Consider the following 23,509-nt stretch of genomic DNA (forward strand, 5'->3'; position numbering starts at 1 on the left):
TGAAAAGCTATTTTTTTCACATGGCATGATAGCACCAGAGGCTGTGTTTTTAAGAGTTTCATAAGACTGTGCCAACATTTCATCACAAAGAGATAGGGTCCATCAAGACTCATTCATCCCTAAGGCAATTACATACAGTTAATGGTTTCTGAAAGAGGAAGGTTTCCTCCCCCTGTGGTAACCAAAATTAAGTTGCTTATGATCAGATACATAACTCTACACAACATTTATGAAGGAATCCTATTTCATCAATTGTTGGTCTTGATGATTATGCTATTGGGGTTCTGTTCAGAAAATCTCTTCCCTTGCCTATAAATGCAAGAGAGTATGCTCTGATTTCTCCTTTCTAAGGTTCATTCTTGGGGACCTTCTTATGAAGTCTTGGATCTTTGTGCTGAGTTTTATGTAGCATAAAAGCTGTTGATCTGGTTTCATTCTTCTACATGTAGCCATCCAGTATGACCAGAATCATTTGTTAAAGACACTGTCATTTCTCCAGTCTGTAATTTTTTTATCTCTTTGTTTAAAATCTGGTGTCTGCAGGTGTGTAGACTTATTTCCAGTTTCTTAATTTTATTCTATTGATCACCATGCCTATTTTATGTCAGATCATAACTTTTTGGTTGTATATCATATAAAGCTGAGCAATACTGATCTGTGAAGGATCTCAATTTAACTATATATTTATCTCCATCTATGTATTTATAATTTACAATGAATTGATATTAGAAATTATATGTATTTTTTCATTTAAAGAACTCTTATATGTATTTAATGAAGAATAGATCTGATAATGATGAACTGCTCTGTTGTTTTTTAATCTCCAAAATATTGTAATTATTTCATTTATATTTCAGGAAATCCTTTTTTGATTGTAACATTTTTGACTGAAAGGGTGTTTTTTTTTTTTCATTTTAGCATTTAAAATAATCGAATCACAGTATGATGGCTCATCAAATTTGGGATCAAAACATTTTGTTAATAGCATCATGACCACTTCACTAATCCTCTGATATTTTCTGTTGTGCATCATTTTTGATAGATTGGAATCTGTCTTCATGAAGAATCGCTATGTTGACTCATGTAGGACTTTTTAATGTAATAGACCAGGGTAACTATATATCTTAAAAGACTTGGGAAAATTTCAGAAATGATTTCACTAATTATGCATCATGCTTTCTGGGTCTTCCAATTTCAAAATGAAGCACACCTTTACTCGGGAGGCAGAAGTAGGCAGATCTCTGTGAGTGCAATTCCTGTCTGGTCTACAAAGTGAGTTCCAGGACAGTCAGAGCTGTTACGAAGAGCAAGCCTGTCTCAAAAAAAAACAAACAAACAAGCAAGCAAACAAACAAACAAACAAACCCCCCCCAAAAAAACAAAAAAAACCCTAAAAACCAACCATACAAACAAACAAAAACAAAATTAAAAGTCTAAAATGTAAAAACTTATTTACCTAATAATACCTCACAAGTCTCAGAATGCCTTCACCCTTTCCTTAAAATTTAGTCTTTAAAACTCCATACATGTATGCAATGCTTTTTGATAATATCCATGCCTCTACCTCACAAGTAAATAGTCTCCTCAAAACACTGCTGATTTTCAACTTCATATCTTCGTTTAAACATATAACTAAATGAGTCTCTATAGAACTATCCCTATGTATGAGAACTTTTGCTGGATAGTCCCACCAAAGAAATATGAATCTCCTTTCCTTCGTAATCCAACAATTAACTCTTCAAATAGGGTAGGCCATTGAGAGCCTGTCCTACCTTCATACTTTGATGTCTTCTTACCACTCCTTTGTGCAATTTTAAATGTTCTACTTCCAATGTCATGCTTTCCTATTTTTGACAGTCATGATTATTGTTTGAGCTCAGAAAAGAACAAAGATTCAAGCCCAGGATCCGGAATTAAGGTGAAGCCTCAAATATGACACTAACAGGTGTGACTCTTTCTGTTTGCCAGAGGATATTGTTCTAGGATTCAGGATGTTATCTTGTAGCACTGAAAATACAAGGGTTTGGGGAGAGGGTGCAGTGTGACAGAGGCCCGAGTTCCTCTGTGATTTGGACATTATTGCAGTTTTCCTACCAGGGATGCAATTTCTCTGATAGTTTGAGACTCTGAGTTTCTGAGTAAAGGATACCATTTTTCCTCAAATGAAGGAGAGGTTATGATTCTAAACATCCACAGAGCTTTAGCAGTTAAGTCCATCGGGAAACAAATATCAATTCTTTGGGGGAATAACTTGGTTTCTGATCCCCAGCAAGCTCAATTTTCCTCTAATTAGGTAAGGAGTGAGGCTTGGGAGACTCTTGGTGCTGCAATATCAAGGTCATTATGCAGTGTTGCTGCCATTTTTAAGTAAAACCAGAGCAGACATGTTGCCACAGTTATTTATGTAAACTGATCTTTGTGAGAGTTTATGAGGCATTCAAAGCCAATATAAGACTACCGTGCTGTGAGTGTTCATATTTTCCTAATGCAGAAGTTTCTCTGTTTCTGAAATGATTGTAGATATCAGTTGATTTGTCCCAGAAAACATCATTTTTACTGTTTCACGTCATTGCTTTTAGAAAGTCATTTGAGATCCTTGTTTATCTTTCATTACAATTTTCTTGAATAATTAATATGACTTTTCAATTTAACTATAATTATATGTGAAATTGAGCAGACAAATTTTAATTCAACATTTCAAAATGAGAAAACTACATGTTTATTTTTCCCTACTGAACTTTGATTCATTTCTGCATTCCTGCTTTAAGTTCATAAAAGCATAGTATTAGTTTTTAATTTGTATTTTATAACATCAACTTGTTATTGTATCATAATAATAAAATTTATATGTTAAAGTATATAAAGTTATAATAGATATAACAATTTTAGAAGATATAATAACAAACATTCTATTATCGTTACCAAAAATAAAAATACGATTTTTGTTTTTAATTTAACATAATCATAATAATTTTTATTTTTGTGTGTAGTGGTATGTTAATGATGAAACTAACAAATGGCTAAAATATAGTGATTTGCTACAATAACTTTTATTTTTCTGTTATACAGAATTGTTGTGGTTCTATTGTTGTTCTCATGTCAGGAATCCATTTTGTGTTTCATCTCTGCTCCTCCAACTATTCTATTTTTCATGAAAATGAATGGAGGCTGTGAGAAATGTATATTTACTGTTGAGTTCTAGAAAGAGATCACATTATGTCTTTGCATAATTCATGGAACTGACTAGCCACTTGACTTTGAGTGTTTGCAAAGCAAGTTAGGAAAAATTGACCATTATGAAGTAGCTACCACTCAGAAATTAACTCCACAGGTTTTTATAGTTAAATGAAATATAATAAACACAATTTTAAATATTGGAATCAAATTCAAAGATAGACATATATATGTAAATATTCTTCATAATTGTTCAATGCATAATTGTTGTATATAATTTATTATATATGGTTAAAAAGATAGTTTAATTTTGTGAGATTAATCTCTTCATTATCTTAATTTATTTTTTAGCTTTTTTAATTATTATATCTTTTCATATATTTTACATAGCAACCACATTTTCCCCTCCCTTCCCTCCTCTCTTTCCCTCCCTCATTTTCCCCTTCCTATCTCCATCTACTCATTTTGGGGGCAAGCCTCCATTGGAACCAACAAAACATGGCACAGCAAGTTTAGGCAGGACAAACCTCCTTTTCTTGCATCAAGGCTGGGTAAGGCAACCAGCATTGGGAATAGGTTCCCAAAAGGCAGCTCAAAAGCCAGCTATTGCTGATCACAGTGCTAGGAGCCCCACAAACAGATGAAGCTACACAACTAAAACTCATTCATATTATTGTATAGCCAACACAATGTATTCAGAACCTTTTATCTTACAAAACTGAAACTGTGTTCATTAAGTCAAGTTGCCTTCACCACCCTTGAGATGCTTTAGAGACTGAAAAGGGAGAGTGATGTCACAGAAGCAAGTGATTCAAGGTGTGAAGGATGCTGAGCAGTGTACTGCCTCATGACAAAGCTGCTGAGAGAAGCAGAATTCTATTTAGAAGTTATCAGTTACCAGGAGGGACATAGTTGATAAAAACATTACAGAATGAACCTGGAAAAGAATGGAATGGCCTGGATCTGTAGGTCTCTGATCTGTGGCAGACGTTTACGTTGAAATCCGTCTTCCCAGTCATAGCCAGGTCAGTTGAAGAACAGGCAGTAGGTGAAAACCAGACTTGGTCTGAGTTCATGGGATGTCTGTGAAGAAGATTACTTGATTGAAGCTACACAGGATATACCTGGGGACAGTACTCGAGATGGCAACTGGCAGAATGTGAAATGGAATCTCTGGTGGCATCCATACTGATGCTTCCATAGCAAAAGGACATGAGATAGTTCTGGGAACTGGAGAGTTGGTTCCAGTTGGAAATTCCTGGAAAGATGCTAACCTGTGAAGTCTTTTAAGGACTCTTAACCTTAATTTTACTGATGCTAAAAGGGTAACATTTCTTTTATGTCTAATTATTTTTTCCTTTAAAATATTTTCCTGAATTGTCATAAATATTTATTAAGTGTCTTTGAGAGTTTATTAATATTATGATTTAAAGTATTATATTTATCAAATTATTTTTATATTCTGATGTTGTTAATCAAAGTTCTTGATTTTGTCTTTGTCCTCTTATGAATGTTCCAGATATTTATCACTATTTTTATGAAACACATTTTTTCTCATCTACCAGTCTCCTTCTCCTTTGTTCAAAGTCAAATTTTGAGATATATAGGCTTTGTTTCATTCCATAGACGTGTTAGTATTCATCTTTAGATTAATCCTGGGTAATAATCAGTAAAAGTTCTTCAACTTTGTTTATGTTTCTGGAAGTTATGCTGTACTTTAATTTTCTATATTCTGTATTTTACAATATTTTTTAGGTATTTGTAGATGTTACTTACACTGTGTTTAGAACTGCATCATAAAATATATATGAATGTTTCCTTTTTTTACCAAAATTGAATATTCTGGTCATTTGTTTAGAATTTTAGAAGTTTTAAAGTAAAGCGATTAATATTATCATTTTGTTCTAATTTATACTTAGATTATTCTTTTATTTCCTCTTAGTTAATTGCTTTATCTTCTCTTCCTCTTCCTTCTTTAATCTGATGAATTATTTGAGCAAATGAATGTACTAATAGTCAAAGCAAAATTTTGGTGATTCATATGACATTAACAAAAAAATAAGAAATAATCAATGAAATGAAATAAAATGTTTGTAAGTCATAGATCTGTCCAGAGATTACTCTCTGTAATAAATAATAGATATTTGTGCTAATGAGACCTGTTTTAAAAATACTCAAGTTGGGTTTTTTTTAAAACATGCACAAAGATGGGAGTGATGCAGGGATTATTATGAATTTTTCAGACACAAACACCTTTTACAAGAGAGAGAAATAGGATTGAAATGTATTTTTCTTTCATCAACATATTTTTATTGATTCTTTAGAAATTTCATATTATGCACTCCCATTCCTTCCAAGTCTGCTCCCCAATCCCTTGTGACCCCTCCCAAATTTAAAGATAGAAAACAAGTCTAATTTGTGCTATCTATAGAGCATGGTCAAACTTTCATTGACCTGCCTGTTCAATAGGCAGTTTCTCCCCGCCTACACTCCTACCAGAAACCATCAATCATGGAGAACTGTGCTTTAGCATCCTTATCACACTTTTTAGGAGTTCTCTTCAGTGGCTTCCATGTCCTTTTGTTTATGCAACAGCTTGAAATTATTCATCTAAAGAAGTTCTTTTGATTTGCAGCAAATGTGAGAAGCTACTCAATATAGTAATCTCTGAGGTGAGGATGTGGGGATAAACATAACGCATTACTGCTCTATAAGATCAAAGACGTATATTTTTCAGAAACAAATTTAAAATGGTCAGTGTTAGTGAGAATGAGTGAAATCTGACCTCTTTCATATTGGTGATGGAAGTAAAAAGTGATGCAGCTATTGTTTCTAACATGAGAACATTCTTGGAAAAAGTTATGACGTTGCCAGATGATCCATATAGTGATTTTAATGATAACACCCCTCCCCCATGCACTCATATGTTTGAATACTTAATTTTCAGTTAGTAGAACAGTTTAGGTGGTGTGGCCTTGTTGGAGGAGGTGTGTACTGACAGCATGCTTTGTTGTTTCTTATTATCTCTTCTTTTTCTCCTCTCTCTCTGCTTCAGGATTGCAGGTCAAGATGTAAACTCTCACCTCTTCCTTCACTCCATCACAATGAGTCTAAAACTCTAAAAGTCAAATTTGTTGTATCACAGCAACAAAAAGTGTAACTAAACCAAATGAGAAATGCACTTTAATGCAAGAAAAAAATCTGAAAAGTGGGTCCAAAGAGATATTTTTATTCTCATATCACAGTAAAAGGTTCACAACAGCCATAAGATGAAAACAATTTACATATTTCTCCACAGAATAATAGAAGTAGAAAATACAATACAGATTATGTATTAAACATGGACAGTGTATTTTCTCTTTACAGGAAGGGCAATTATGACACATTTTATAAAATGAAACTTGAAGTTATTGTGCCAAGTGAAGAAATCACATCTAACATTAATAAATACATTGAAATTCTGTTACATGAGCCACCGAATCTAGTCACATTTGAAGATTATGAAGGTAGCATAGTGGCATCCACATTCTAAGAAGAGGGAGAAATTTGAATGCTTAATATATGCAGAGTTTAAGCTGGAAAGAGTGACAAAGTTGTGGAGATGGACTGTGATCATTGTTGTACAAAGTGAACATATTTAATTTCACAAGCTGTATACTTAAAATGATTTAACTAATTTTTGTGTGATGTATTTTAAAACATACATATTTACTTCAAGAAAGTAAAAAATGTGTTATAGTATAAATGACTGTTTCAGTCTGAATGTGACCCATTTCACAGTTATTTAAAAGGGTTGTTATATAACCATCTACTCAAATATTTTTGGAAATAAAACACTAAACAAAATGAAATCTTGCTGCTAAGTAGGTTTTATTTGTTTATTAATTTAGTATGTTCTGTGTGTGGACATAAAACTAACTGGGTTTGGAGAGATAACTCAGCAGTAAGAGTACTTGCTGAATAATCACAAGGATCACAATGCTAATCTTAGAATCTAGATAACACATTTGCAGAGTCCTGCAAAGGCCAGATTAAAGAGATGTGTGGCACTCCACAGGCCTCTGAATATATACGGGGATACGGGGACACAAACACCCTTTTCCTCTGCCTGTGTACCCCATGCCTCTTGTCTCATACACAAATAAACAGATGATAGATAGATAGATGATAGATAGATAGATAGATGATAGATAGATAGATAGATAGATAGATAGATAGATAGATAGATGATAGATAGATGATAAAGATAGACAGACAGACAAATAAATACATCTCTTTTAAACAGTCTACCACAAATAAACTTGAACCTGGGGAGATGAATTTACTGTAAAAATGCCTGACAAAGTTAAGACCTGAGTTTTTATCTCCAGTACTCATGATAAAATTTAGGCATGGTGTCAAATGACTTTAACACCAGCTTTGGGGGAGGAATGGAGGAAGCATGGGAAGGGAACAGACACAGGTGAATCCTTGAAGCTGATGCTCTTTAGCCAGCCAACCTACTAAATAGATTGTTTAATGAGAGATAGTGTCCCAAACTAAAGGAGTGAACAATTAAGGAAAGGCACCCCACTTTGTCCTTGGGCCTTTATACATATAAAATCCACATGTGAACATAATAAACCCAAAATATCACAGACACAAACATTTGCATACACATACAAAAATGTAAATATTTCACACAGTATTACAATGTACATTTTGTATCAGATGTAACATTACACATCATGGTTTAGAATAAAACTGAAGAAGTATAAGTTAATAAAATACAATAAATTATAAAGTTTCTGTGGTTATTATTTTTTTGTAATTCCTGAGTCAATAAATACTATCGCCAGATACTATTCTCACTACTTATTGTAAAAAGAAATATTAAATGCATGTGATTATGAAAATGTTGAAATTACACTGGGATGTTACCTGGGAAATCTCCTCGATACAGAGGAAATGACATTTCCTCTTCTTTCTGCTTTACTTTTTCTTATGCTGGAACTTAGCAGCAATGATGGAATTGAGGACAAATTGCTGCAATCCTAGATTGCTGCAGATAAGGGACAGAGCCATTTCCTGCTGGCTGCAACCAGACATTATCTACTGTCTATCATCTCTCGGGTGCAAAAAGAGTACATGTGTACTTCCTGTTCAACAAAAGATCATTATTAGCTTGTTACTACTATCCTTAGTTCAGCCAAATCCTAGCTAAAGTACCTGTAGGTCAATTCTGTTAAAAATATTTTTGTAGTCTGTGTATGAAAGTCATAAAATCCACATACTATATTTTTCAAGGTCACTATACGAATGTGCCAGTAAATGGATGTGATTTCTTTTGACATAACTTAGGATTTCTGAAATTTTTCACTAGGAAAGCTTAATGTCTCAGGCACTCCCAGCCTATGTTTGCTGAAAGACTGCTTGCCAAATTAAATGCAATAATTTAAATCTCATGTGCTGACATCTGCTCCTACATTACCACACCATGTGATTTTTTTATGTCATAATATTTATAATGATTTATTTTCTAATTTTGACAGATAGAGAATCATTAGTATTCATGTGTTGCTGCATTTAGATAGCCCCAGAGGCCCAATCTTCCATTTAGAAAAAGTGTATTTTCAAGCTGAGGGAAATCATGTTATAAGAGATAGCATTGCAGAAAAACAAAAACCTGAAATTAATCTCTTGATTATCCACTTATGCATTTGTAATTTTTAAAAAATAACTAAGAAAGTCCAGATCCCATAAAGGACCATAATGGAATAGAAAAATGTCTTTTACTCATCTCACAGTTATGCAAAAGTGAAACCCTACTTTTGACAATTATGACACAGAGGCATGAAACTGATGAGTTTTGTTGCCAGAATTCAGAAATTTCAGTTAATAATACACAAGTGGCATGATCACATGTAATTTTCTATTTATATTCCATTTGTCATATTTTAATTAAACCATTTTATCCTGTGTGTCATAACAGACACATGAAGGTAAGAAGAAACTCTACAGGAATCTCCAGTGCACTCCTTCTCCTTTGCGCATCCTATTGGCAAGCATCTTTACCCACTGAACCACATCATCAACTCACATCGTAAACCTGGATTTATAACATATCCATTAATTGTACAAAATCATTACATACAATATTCAATCACAGAAAGAACACCATGAAACTATATGATTACACAAATTGTGGTTGGAAAATTAAGTGAATATTTATTGCATAATTCTAAAAATGAAAATGAATAAACAAAGAACCGTATTTAGTAAGTAGTGTGTTAACACTGATGACCACAGACTTTGCTGCCAATTTTAGTGATATAGTGACATGGGATTGACCTCTGTATGCTGTGGATACCATTGGTTAATAAAAAAAAAAACTGTCTTAGTCCTGCACAGGGCAGAAGATAGGTAGGCAGGGAAAGTTTTAAAAATTGCACTATTATTCTGTGCAGAGAGTAATAGAGAATGTTATATCTCATGCTTTTGTGGAAAAAATTCAGTGAAACATCCAGTCCCATTTCTGTGTTTTACCTGCTTCAACTCTATGTCAAAGAGCAACCTCTGCTGACAAATGAACTAAATATTTTAACTATAACTCTGGCTTGATAACTGTTTTGTTGTATGTAATTTTACAATATTAAAGTTAAAACCTTCCTTTTTATTTGGACGGACAATGGGAAATGGAATAGGAAGTCCAGCTGTATATGTGTTGCTTTCATCAATTAATGAATAAGGCTACTTAGGCCTATAGCAGGGCAGATAGTGTAAGCTGGGATTCCCGAGCAGAGTGAGAAGGAAAGGAGGCAGAGTCAGGGGGATGCCATATACTTGCCAAAAGAGAAAGATGTCGGTGGGAGCATGTTGGAATGTTGCCGATAGGCCACGACGTCATGCTGATATACAGATTAATAGAGATAGGTCAAATTAAGATATAAGATATAAGTGATAGAGGAAGGTCATTGGTTAATTAAATAAAGAAACTGCTTGCCCTGATAGGTTAGAACATAGGTGGGTGGAGTAAACAGAACAGAATGCTGGGAGGAAGAGGAAGTGAGGTAAGACACCTCAGACAGACTCGATAGCTCTGCTTCTACCCAGGATGGACATAGGCTAGAATCTTCCCGGTAAGCGCACCTTGGGGTGCTTACACATTATTAGAAATGGGTTAAGAGGCTGAAACTAAAGGGCCAGGAAGTGTTTAAAAGAATACAGTTTTTGTGTTGTTATTTCAGGGCATAAGCTAGCCAGGCTGCCGGGGTGCCGGGGATGCAGCCACGCCGCTCCTATTACTACATATAAGAGTTGTCTAGCAATATGCCTAAGTGATCCAAATGGTGGTTTTATTAAAACAGTTTCTGTGTGATTATTTCAGGTCTGAGTGGCTGGGAACAAACAAGAGCTATCAACTACAGATTCTGACCTCAAGATCTTTTCCACTTGCCTCTTTGAAAGAAAGCTGACAAAATGAACCTCATACTCTCCAGACAGCCTTAGGATTTCCTGCTATCTAACCAACAGTGTATTCAACCTTCAATATGGCAGTTCCAGCCACCAAGTCCTGATGCCTAGCCTTGCCAGCTCCTCAGCATCACCCCTTGAAACTTTGTAAAATTAGTCAGGGAAGTCATTAAAACAGGTTCAGATTCCATCAGAAGGGGTATTAGAGCCCACTGCTTCATCATAGGAGCATCAAAATGTCTGTCTCTCTCTATTTCACCAACCACAGCAATGTTGCTGAATACTCTTGTGGTGGTTCAGAGAGGCAGAGGATTGTCCGAAATTTCCTCCACGACACAGCCTAGTGCCACATTGTCATCCTTCCCTTTCCAGCTCTAAGACTGCATGGTGCTTCTCTGTCTTTTGAAGCATGATTAATACAAGCTCAGAGAGAGATACTGGGGTTCAACCTGAAGGTCAGAAAAGCAAAATAGTCTAACACTGACTCTTACCAAGAGTCCAAAAAAATGGCAGTTCTGTCTCCAGGAATCTCAGAATGAGACTGTGTCTGGGAGTGGTTTCCTCCTGTTTTATAATCATCTCTAAGACTTGGATTAAAGGTGTGCACCATGGGGATTAAAGGCATGAACCATCCAGTTTCTATAGCAACTTGTGTGGCTACTGGGATTAAAGGTGTGTGTTACTACTCTTTTATCCTCTGATTTTCAGGCAAGCTTTATTTATTAAAATACAAATGAAATGCCACTGCAGTCTATCAACTTTGCAAAGTTTAGGAATAACATTTGCCCCAGAAACTAATTCTACTTAATATGATAATGCTGATGAGCCTCGTAATCCAGGTTTGTAATTCTGTTACTCAACTCAGGAGATTGTATCTGGAAGATTGCAGGTTCAAGGCCAACATGAGTAAGTTTGAAAAACCCTTGGTCTTAATAAAATATAATAAGTAAAAAGTAAGTAACTGTCACTGGGAATGTCATTGTTTATCACTATGCTACAGAATTTACTAACTGATATTAAATATTAAACAATCAACCATGAAAATGCAATTTAAAATAAAGTTGTTCCTATTTTGTCTTTAAAACACAAAGAAATTGTCACTAGGGATTAATAAGCTTTTCAAAGCTGGCACTGTTAAGACAAGTTAATAAACTCAAGTTGTAAGTTTGAGTCATGGGAATGAGCAGAGGCTTTTTGACATGTCACTTGTTAAGAACTTTAAAAGTGTAATAAAGAATGGATCTTAGTATTTTATTAAGTATCAAGATAACACAAGTACTATAACTTGGGAAGTGGAAGCAGAAGGAGGTATATGATTGTGAGGTACTTAATAAGTTCCAGTCCATCCAAGAATACACAGTCTCAAAAACAACTAGTCTTCCAAACACTTCCCAAAAGCTTTGATTTTTAGAAAAATTATTATAGTCATTTGTATAAGAGAATACCATGTTGTGATCATTGAGATGAATTTTTTAGGTTATATTCAGCTCATTTTTTATTCATTAAGAACCTTCTGTGTACCAAATTCAGAATTCAAGGAATCTGATAATTGTTCACATAAACAACTGGTGATAAGAAATAAGCCACTGGTAGTCAAGAAGTAAATTAACTCTCATTATCATTCCAAGGGCATTGAGAAGTATGACTTTTACATGAATGCAATTTCCTTTTTGATGCCATCTTTATCATCTTTATGGTTATTGCTGGTTGATAAATGACCATTACCCATTGTCACACCTGCTGCATTATCCCCAAAAGCAAAAAAAAAATCGCAGTGGGTTTTTGATCCTACTGCACGTACTGGCTTTGGGGGAGCCTAGGCAGTTTGGATGCTCATCTTAAGAGACCTGGATAGAGGTGGGCGGTCCTTGGGCTTCCCACAGGTCAGGGAACCCTGATTGCTCTTTGAGCAGATGAGGGAGGGGGACTTGAGCGGGGGAGGGGGAGGGAAATGGGAGGCGGTGTCGGGGAGGAGGCAGAAATCCTTAATAAATAAATAAATTAAAAAAATACTGTATACATAATTAATAAATAAATCTTTGTAAAAAATAAAAAAAAGTAATGTTGCTGGATTCCTTGAAAGGTTAATTTACATTTCTGCAATAATGATTGACAGATAGCTGGGGTTTGGAGGGCAGAATTACTGTGATTACTATTTGCTAGAAATTATGAAAACGTGTATTAAAGTGGAGGACAAATCAATTTAAGCTGAATATGATTTGCCTAGTATTTTAATTATATAACCTAGAGTATAAACAAAAACTCCTGCAGAAAATTATTCTAATCTAAATATAAAGATTATAGAAGACAGGTAGAGTGCCTGTTCACAGACAGTTTTACTCTAGATGTGTGGCATTGAGCAGAGTACAGTTAAATCCTGTTTTTGAACGTCCTATAATTTACACATAATGCTGCTTTCTTATTTTAACCAAAATTTGGAATATTTAATACACACAGAGGCTTCTATACCTAGTGTATTATTTACCTTCTATTCACTCATAAGAATTTATTGATTCCAATAATTGTACATTTTTGGAACCAAACTTGTAACAATATCATCAATGCATCAGTTCATGAATTTTTAAAATATTTTGAGGTAAGTTTTTCTTTTTACAATTTGTTTTAGTTTTTAAAGAAAAAAATATTATTTTTTATTTTGCATGCCAATTCCAGTTCTCACTTCCTCCCCTTCTCCAATTACCTCCACCTACCCCCTCAACACACCCCTATCCACTTCTCAGCAAAGGTTAAGGCACATTGCTTTGAGGAAGGTCCAAAGTCACCCTTACTATATTTAAGCTGAGCAAGGAATCCATTGAAAAAGAATAGGTTCCCAAAAAGCCAGTACAAGCAGTAGGGATAAATCCTGGTGCCACTGCTAGTGGTCCAGCGGTCTGCTCCAACCATAAAACTGTCACCGGCATTGGGAGGAAATAGTTTAGATTTGTACTGGTTTATTCCCTGTGTGGCTGGAGTTGGTGAGATCCCATTAGCTCAGGTAAACTGTTTCCATCACGGTCTTGACCTCGTCACTCATATTCTCATTCCTCCCACTCTTCAAATGGATTTTGAGAACTCAGCCCAGTGCTCTGCTGTGGGTCTCTGCCTCTGTTTCTATCAGTTGCTGGTTGAGGGTTCTATGGTGACATTTAAGATATTCAATAACCTGACTTCAGGGCAAGGCCAGATCGGGAACCTTCTCTTCTATTGCTTAGGGTCTATTAGCTGGGGTCAACTTTGTGGATTCCTGGAATGAAATTTCCCTAGTGCCAGGTTAAAAGGTAAGTTTTTCTGGTGCTAACTATACTGAATTGTCAAGAGTACAGTCATACTTCTCTTCATTCTTACCTGGAGTATTTTATTTTCTTATTTAGATGACATAAGTAATGATTCAGAGCACTCAGCAGTTAAACTAACAGATTTGGAAATTTTGTTCTGTATTTACAGTAACTAAAGATCTATGTTCATAATAACAGATAAAACTCATGTAAACTATATTTGGATATATGTGATTATGATATCATTAAAGCAGTTAATATAAATGAAACTGTACCAAAACCCTGAAGGTATATTTTATGATAAATCATACTACCTTTTAAATCTCATTTACAAAGGTAACTCTAAATAAATATAGTCATGGAATGTATGTATCAATATGTATTGGCTATATTTGTTTCTGTGTAATATTGAAGTCTATACCAGATGAGGAGATACGTGTTTGTTGTAGTTTGATTGCCTTCAATTATTTGTTTTATTATGAACCAGGTGGAACACAAGTTAGTGCCTGTAAAGCAGTGATGAAAGTGGAAGTGGGAGTACAAAGCCCCTTCTCTTTAATATGGAACAAATATTTCTTCATATGTGAATCATGACACAGTAACTCAGGTGACCTTGGTTTGCACTGATGTATCTTTCATGATATGTATGACTCCCTGACTTTAAAGTGATAATAATTGTTCTCTATGGAAGAAAGTAGAGAGAAAATCTTTTGCCACATCAAAAGGCCCTCTGAACAAATATTAAAAGAATATATATTCAGAGTGTCCATACAAGCACAATAAGGACTGTCTCTGCTAGTCTTGCCCTGATTCTTTCTTCTTTTGCATTAGTCCTATGGTTATTCAGATTGCCTTTGCTTCTTTGTATAAGTCAGAGCCTGTGGGCAATTAGTTGCTGACATCTGATGCTGGGTTCAGAGGTGGTCTCAGAGTTATGCTATTGGTTTTTACTCCTTGCATGAAAATCCATCTGCCACCTTCATAAAGACCAAGGGACTTTCTCAGCTCAGCTTTGTCCCAAGATACAATACTACCTGCTGTCACCTTCTTCTCTATTCTCTCTGTTCTGTCATGTCTATCCACGAGTTCACAGCCTTTAATCATTTTAGGCCATTTACTCTTACTTTTTTTTCATGTGTGCTGTGTTATTTGTGAAAGCTTTAAGTACTTTCTTACCTTTGTGTGTTGTAAATTTTGATTCCATAGAAAAATTATTAGAAGTAGAGAGTGGCTCTGGCTCTAGCCCTTTTTCCCGCCTCAGACAGAGAGTACAACTCATCGTCCCAACCTTGCCACATCTCGCTTTTGTGGTTTTATTTTTCTCTTGCATCGTGCAGCATAGAATAAAAATAAGCTAAATTATGAGTAATCATTTCATTTTTGTGGCTAAGTGATTTGTGATATTGTTGCTGCATCAAAAGTCAAGGACTCTGATAGTCAAGCTCTGACATTCGCCAAATGCACATGGTAGAAAGGAGGTCATTCCTACAAGTCGAACTCTGAGTTCTTTTTCTATCAATCATATAAATAAAAAATATGTAAGTATTTGTAATATATGTGTTAGGAATATTTCCTAACACGAGCTCCCTGCCGACACAAAATTCTCAATCAAGCCAAATCAAAACAAGCCAAATTAAAAAATATCCAGGTTTAATGGAAGTTCTGCTCTCTGGGGTAGCCCCAAGGGGGAACCGGGAAGCCATGGAACAAAGAAGACCACTGGGAGGAGAGAAAAGGGATCCTGTGTTTCTCTTTTGGGAAAGTATTTAAATACCCTGGGGAAAGTGGTCCTGACCCCACCCCAGGGAGTGGTCAGGACCTGGCCTGCTGGGATTTGGAGTCCAGACCAGGCCTAGGATAGCTGCGAGGGGCTGGGGCCTACTCTCCCAACCTGACAATATGTATGCCATGTAACATACTTAAAGGTTTTATACTATATTATATACTATAATATATTGCATATACTGTAGGTGTTATAAGCGTATATATACACATACATGAATGCATGCATATATACGTACATATATATGTATGAGCAAGAGAGAGAATATTATAGTTATAGATGATCAGCATCACAGTCACATAGCTGACTTAGTCATCTGACCATCCTTAAACTCTTCCTCAACACACTCTTCTGAAAAAGTTACATCATTAGAGATCTTACAGAAGGGGTCACCCTGAGGACTGCCCTTGGTGCTCCAATGAAAACGCTGAGAATGGTGCACCAGAACCTAATGGGGTTTGAATGACTGTCAGTAAAACATTTATCTATTGTGTCTTTTCCAATAACAGTGCTGGGTCCAGATCTCCTGAATTCTTCTCAGCTTCAGGAGCAGGGTTAATTACTTCACAAGTGAATGTTAGAGAGGTGTGGCTATGGGAACCTCCAAGGGAAGAACCTGGCTGGTGAAAAGCAGTATAGGGTGCAGTCCAGAGCAAGACTTGATGAGAGACAACAGAAAAATTCATTGCACTGTCACTCTCAGTGAGGAGAAGCCAAAAAACTAATGCCAGAATTCTGGAGATGAAAACCAAACTATCCTCTTTCTTCCTGACACCTATTCCTTCTTTCTATTAATACCCACAGTCAACTCTGCAGCACCACCACCTCACACTTTTGTTTTGTCTCATACCCTTCTCCACTCTTATCTCTGTTCTCTCTCTCTCTCTCTCTCTCTCTCTCTCTCTTGCTCGCTCGCTCTCGCTCTCGCTCTCGCTCTCCCTCTCCCTCTCCCTCTCGCTCTCATTCTCCCCTTTCTTTACTGAAGAACATAGAATGACCTGGTTTGCTAAGACTCATTGGCTCAGCCTCCTGGGAGAAGAGACTGGAATACGGTAGCTGATTGCATATTGTTATCATTCTCTTTTCATCCTACCTTTGCTCCAAATATCCACGTCTCTCCCACCTTTCTTAACACCTGTACAGTTCAATCTTCTACGTATGTCCTGCTTTCTATGCTTTATCTTTCAACACAATAAAGAACACTAGTTTATCTTGTGCCTTTTCTCTTTTATCTATTCTTTGTACACTCTTCCATTTGTATAATGAATATATCTATACATACAGTACTATAAAACTCTATACACTCCCTAAAATAAATGATGCTGAATGGTTGACTATTTTATAATTAAGAAATCGAGAAAGTCAATTAGAATACAAAATTGGAATTGAATTTGTAAGATATGAGTATTGAAAATAAGCAAACAAACAGATGTAACAGCTGAAAAATAAAGTCAGTCAAACCAAAACTCAAGAGGAAAGTCTTGCTAATAGATTCTGTCTTGGAGAGAACAAAGTATGAAGGATTGAAGAAAAGGTAGTGGAATTGTTCTATTCAATCAACGGCATTGATAATACTTATTAAATGCACAAGTAGAATATGAGAGACATTTCAGGCAATGAGAAAAATCTGTGAGTTACAGACATAGAAGAAATCCGTGCCAACAACATAGAAAAAAATCATCCAATGTAGGCATAACACAAAATTCTTAATATAGTTGAAAAGAGGCTTATACATGTACCAAAAATAGACAGAACAAGGGTAGTAAAAAAACCTTTCCACATCATGGCATAGTTAAAACACTAAGTATTCGGTGCCAAAAGTGTTTATTAAAGGCTACAAGAGAAACATATATCAAGACCCAATAATATTTACCAAAGGCTGCAGGAGTGAAACAACAAATCAATTTTTTAAAAAATCCATCAGAGAAAAATAACCAATTCTCAAAAGAAAATTTGAAGTTAAGTAGGAATTGGAATGATGAATTTGAAGTTCTGAAAAACCACAACTTCCAACCCAGACTATCTTGATGTATAGCAAAAGAAAAAAAAATTCTTTGATGAAATCAAGGTAAGTAATTTATGACTGGTAAGGCAGCACTACAGCAGCTACTTGCAGGAACTCTTTAGAATGAAAAGAAGAATAGGCACATCATAGCGAGTACAAGGGGAGAATAAATTATACTAGGTCAGAGGAAAAGCAAATGGAGAGTAAGAAAAAGTGAGAGAAGGTTTCTCCTGTGGTTTATAGGAATGAATACAGAAACCAAGAAAAACATTATGTGCAGAGTGAGAGGTGTTGGAACATTCAGTCCTAAATAGGGTTCCTAAATCAAATTCTTTCATTCAGGGTTCAGGGAACTCTGCAGAAGAGGAAGCAAAAAAGATTTAAAGAGCCAAACAAAAATAAAGGACATCAATGACACAAGGCTTTCTCAACATACTAGAGAAGAAAAAAACACAATCAGAAACAACTTTCATGAAAAAAAAATTATTTTCAATAAAATAAAAATGGAAAATATGTTGACAAAAATAAATAAAAATAAAAATAGACAGTGTGATGGTTTTAGTTAGAATGTCCCCCAGGGGCCCATATAAGTATGAAGGTGTGAAGATTTGTTGGGAAAGGTGTGTAACTGAGTCATAAGCTTTGAGGTTTTTTTTTCAAACATGCTAAGCCATATTTTGCTATATTTTTTCTCTTTCTGTCTTGAAATTTTGCATATGATGTGAGCTCTCAGCTCTTGCACCAGTGACCTGACTCTGTGCTGCATTGCTCCCTGCCATGATACTCATGGACGAACCCTCTGAAATAGCAAACAAGCATCCATATTAACATTTTAATTTCAAAGTAACCTTGCCATAGTGTTTCATCACAGAAATTGAAGATTATCTAAAACTGAAGATAACTAAGATAAAGAAGCTGTAGGGTGTAACACTGGGAAATGACAGTGTGAGAGTCTGGAGATGATTAACACAGTTTATAAGACAGCAAAGGAGAAAAACTTAAAAAATAATAGTCCGGTGTTAGAAATGCAGAAAGAAATTAAAGATGAGAACTAAGAATTTTAAATTACTTGGTTATGGTTTTTCTAAACATATTTATAATATTTTAATTAAAAAATTATTTGAAAATGCTAAAAATTAAATATACAATTGCACTAGTTACTCTTTCTCTTTGATGTATTTGATTTTTCCCATGTACTCCTTCTTGTTCTCTTTCAAATTTATAACTTTTTTCTCTAATCAATATCTGTTTGTATGTGTGTATGTATTCCTTAATAAAAAATATATAACCTGTTAAGTCAGTATCCAGGCTGAACATTGGTATTTGACAACCAATTGGTGACCTCTTTCACTGGGGAAGACCATTTCCCCTGCTGTCAAAATTCCACAGTTATATTTAGGTTTCTTTCTAGGTGTGGGGCCATCTCAGCATTACTTTCTTTTCCTGTTAGCAAGTCCACTGAAGTCATTGTTATTCAGATCTTGTTTAGGCATCCATGGTGATAAGACTGTGTTGATGTTGCCTAATAGTTCTAGGAGACACAAACTCATAGCAACCAGCTTCTTTCCATGTCTGTTATGAATGTTTATGCCTCATCTTCCAAACTACTTCCTAAATTGTAAGTGAAGGAGTTATATTATAGACATATTGATTCTGACTGGGAGCCAAAAGATCTCTTGTTCTCTGTATTTTCATACGTTCTGCCTTTCTATAATGTCCTATTGCACAAAGAAGTTTCTTTGATGAATGATGGGAACTATACATATCTTGGGGTATAAGGAATCACATTGGGATGTATTTAGAACTCTGCTGGTTTAGTAGAATAGTCTTTTAGGTTCTCCTCCAAGATCTAAGGCTTAATAATAGTGGTTAGGTTTCAGTGTCAGAGATAATTTTCTCCTTGTTAAATGGACCTTAAAATCAGTTAGAAAACCGTTGAATACCACCATGGTATTTCTACCACTATTGTACCTTCCTGGTTATCATGTGATATTGGTTATTGTGGTTCATTGGTAACAGAGTTGGGTAGCAGTATTTTTTGCTTTCTTCCTTTGGAATCTTACATAGTGCCTTCTGGTACCTTGAAATTTAGTTCTCAGGCAGGAGACTACGTTAGACCAAAGCTTAGACCCACTGGTTTCTGTGTCCAAAGTTTATGATGTTTTCAGCAATATGGACTAACTTTCTATGCCTTGGTAGCAAGCAAGGGAAATAGTAATAATTAGGTCACAATATTTTGAGAGTCTCTTAGACAGCCTTGACCAAAAGTTCAAAAGGGAGCTTCTCATGCTTGACATTGAGATTTTAAGTAGATTGTCTATAGCTTTTGGAGGAAACACTGTCAGCCCATATGAAAATACTTAATAAAGCTCTCTCTTCCTATCCCACCCAGCTTACATCCAGATCCCCCCACCCTCTGTTTCTCTCCCCCCTCCCTTCCCTGGTGGCAGAGAGCCTCCCTGCTCTGCCTGCTTGGGCGCTGGGTCCTAACCCCAAGCGTAGGGTAAAGGGGAGCTCGGGGGCTTCTTTGTCCCCATAGCCCGCCTGCAGCAAGCAGGGTGGGCCCTTTGTCTGCGAGCGAACCAAGCAGCACGGAGTTTCGATCAGGGCACCTAGTGAGACATCATTGTGGTGAGTGAGTGCTGAGGCACCCGGGAACAGCCCGCCTACACTTCCTGATCAACCTACAGGGCTACACTGCCCGGTACCTCCTCTCTCTTCCTATCCCATCCAGCTTACATCCAGATCCCCCCACCCTCTGTTTCTCTCCCCCCTCCCTTCCCTGGTGGCAGAGAGCCTCCCTGCTCTGCCTGCTTGGGTGCTGGGTCCTAACCCCAAGCGTAGGGTAAAGGGGAGCTCGGGGGCTTCTTTGTCCCCATAGCCCGCCTGCAGCAAGCAGGGTGGGCCCTTTGTCTGCGAGCGAACCAAGCAGCACGGAGTTTCGATCAGGGCACCTAGTGAGACATCATTGTGGTGAGTGAGTGCTGCGGCACCCGGGAACAGCCCGCCTACACTTCCTGATCAACCTACAGGGCTACACTGCCCGGTACCTCCTCTCTCTTCCTATCCCATCCAGCTTACATCCAGATCCCCCTACCCCCTGTCTTTCTCCATCCCTCCCTTCTTGGGGCAGAGTGCCTCCCTGTTCAGCCTGCCTGGGCGCTGGGACTGAACCCGAAGGTGAGTGCAAAGGGGAAGGTGGTAGCTCCTTTGTCTCCATAACCTGCCTGCAGCAAGCAGGGTGGGCCTTTGTTTGCAAGCTAACCAAGCAGCAAGGAGATCGGAACTGGACTCCAGGAGAAACATCACGGGGGAGTGACATCACTTGGAAGGTACATCAGTTGGCAAGAAGACCTGATCCTGTAAAAGAAGATCCATAGGAGAATATTGGAAGGAAGAGATGGGGAGACGCCAATGCAAGAATTCACCCAACAATCTGAAAAACAACACGAAACCACCAGAAGCCAGCGACCTCACAACAGGAGGACATGAACACCTTAATCATGAAGAAGGAGAAAAAACTGACTTCATGACAGTGATTGACACCCTTAAACAGCATATAAAAAACGCCCTTATAGAAATGGATGAGAAGTATAACAGAAAGTTCGAGGAATTGAGTAAATCAGTGAATGATACCCTAGGAAAGCAAGGAAAAACAATCAAGCAGATAATGGAAACAGTTCATGATTTGAAAAATGAAATGGAGGCAAAGAAGAAAACACAAACAGAGGGCCGGCTGGACATGGAAAATCTAGGTAAACGAATAGAGACTACAGAAACAAGCATAACCAGCAGAATACAAGAGATAGAAGAAAGAATCTCAGAGTCTGAGGATAACATAGAGAAAATAAACGCACTGATCAAAGAAAACAGCAAGTCCAACAAACTCTCATCACAAAACATTCAGGAAATATGGGACACAATAAAAAGACCAAACCTAAGAATAATTGGAGTAGAAGAAGGAGAAGAAGTGCAGCTCAACGGTCCAGAAAATATACTTAACAAAATTATAGAAGAAAACTTTCCCAACCTGAAGAAGGATGTACCTATGAAGGTTCAAGAGGCATACAGAACCCCAAATAGGCTGGATCAAAAAAAAAACATCCCCTCGCCATATAATAATCAAAACACAAAATATACAGAATAAAGAAAGAATATTAAGAGCCGCAAAGGAAAAAGACCAACTTACTTATAAAGGTAAACCTATCAGACTTACACCTGACTTCTCTATGGAAACCATGAAAGCCAGAAGGTCCTGGATAGATGTACTGCAAAAACTAAGAGACCATGGATGCAAGCCCAGACTATTATATCCAGCCAAGCTTTCGTTCACCATAAATGGAGAAAACAAAATTTTCCAGGATAAAAACAAATTTAAGCAATACGTAGCCACAAATCCAGCCTTACAGAAAATAATAGAAGGAAAATCACTAACCAAGGAGTCCAACAAAGACCTCAATAACTCAGACATCTAGAGACCCTTCACCAGCGCAACTCAAAGAAGGGAAACACACAAACCCTACTACTTAAAAAGTGACCGGAGTTAACAACCACTGGTCATTAATATCACTTAATGTCAATGGACTCAACTCACCTATAAAAAGGCACAGGCTAAGAGACTGGATACGAAAACAGGATCCAACATTCTGCTGTCTACAAGAAACACACCTCAACCACAAAAACAGGCACCTACTCAGAGTAAAGGGCTGGGAAAAGGCTTATCAAGCAAATGGACCTAAGAAACAAGCAGGTGTGGCCATACTAATTTCTAACAAAGTTGACTTCAAACTTAAATCAATCAAAAGAGATGGAGAGGGACATTTTATACTCATAACAGGAAAAATTCATCAGGAAGAAATCTCAATCCTGAATATCTATGCCCCTAATATAAAAGCACCCACGTATGTAAAAGAAACATTGCTAAAATTCAAGGCAGCCATCAAACCGCACACACTAATAGTAGGAGACTTCAACACTCCTCTTTCACCAATGGACAGGTCAATCAGACAGAAACCTAACAGAGAAATTAGAGAATTAATGGAGGTAATGAAGCAAATGGACTTAACAGACATCTATAGAATATTCCACCCAAATAGGAAAGAATATACCTTTTTTCCTGCAGCTCATGGAACCTTCTCGAAAATTGACCACATACTTGGTAACAAAGCTAACTTACACAGCTACAAAAAAATATTACTAACCACCTGTGTCTTATCAGACCACCATGGATTAAAGTTAGAATTCAACAACAATGCTACCCCCAGAAAGCCTACAAACTCATGGAAACTGAACAGTCAACTACTGAACCATACCTGGATTAAGGAGGAAATAAAGAAAGAAATTAAAGTCTTCCTTGAATTTAATGAAAATAAAGAAACAACATACTCGAACTTATGGGACACTATGAAAGCAGTCCTGAGAGGAAAGTTCATAGCACTAAGTGCCCACTTAAAGAAAACAGAAAAAGCACATATTGGAGACTTAACAGCCCACCTGAAAGCTCTAGAAAAAAAAGAAGCAGACTCACCTAGGAGGAGTAGAAGACTGGAAATAATCAAACTGAGGGCTGAAATCAACAAAATAGAAACACAAAAAACAATCCAAAGAATCAATGAATCAAGAAGCTGGTTCCTGGAAAAAATCAACAAGATTGACAAACCCCTATCCAAACTAATCAAACGGCAGAGAGAAAATTTGCAAATTAATAAGATCAGAAATGAAAAGGGGGACATAACCACAAACACAGAGGAAATTCAGAGAGTCATTAGATCTTACTACAAAAGCTTGTATGCCACTAAACTGGAAAATGTAAAAGAA

Source organism: Microtus pennsylvanicus, chromosome 10 (genome assembly GCF_037038515.1).
Source record: "Microtus pennsylvanicus isolate mMicPen1 chromosome 10, mMicPen1.hap1, whole genome shotgun sequence".
NCBI lineage: Eukaryota > Metazoa > Chordata > Mammalia > Rodentia > Cricetidae > Microtus > Microtus pennsylvanicus.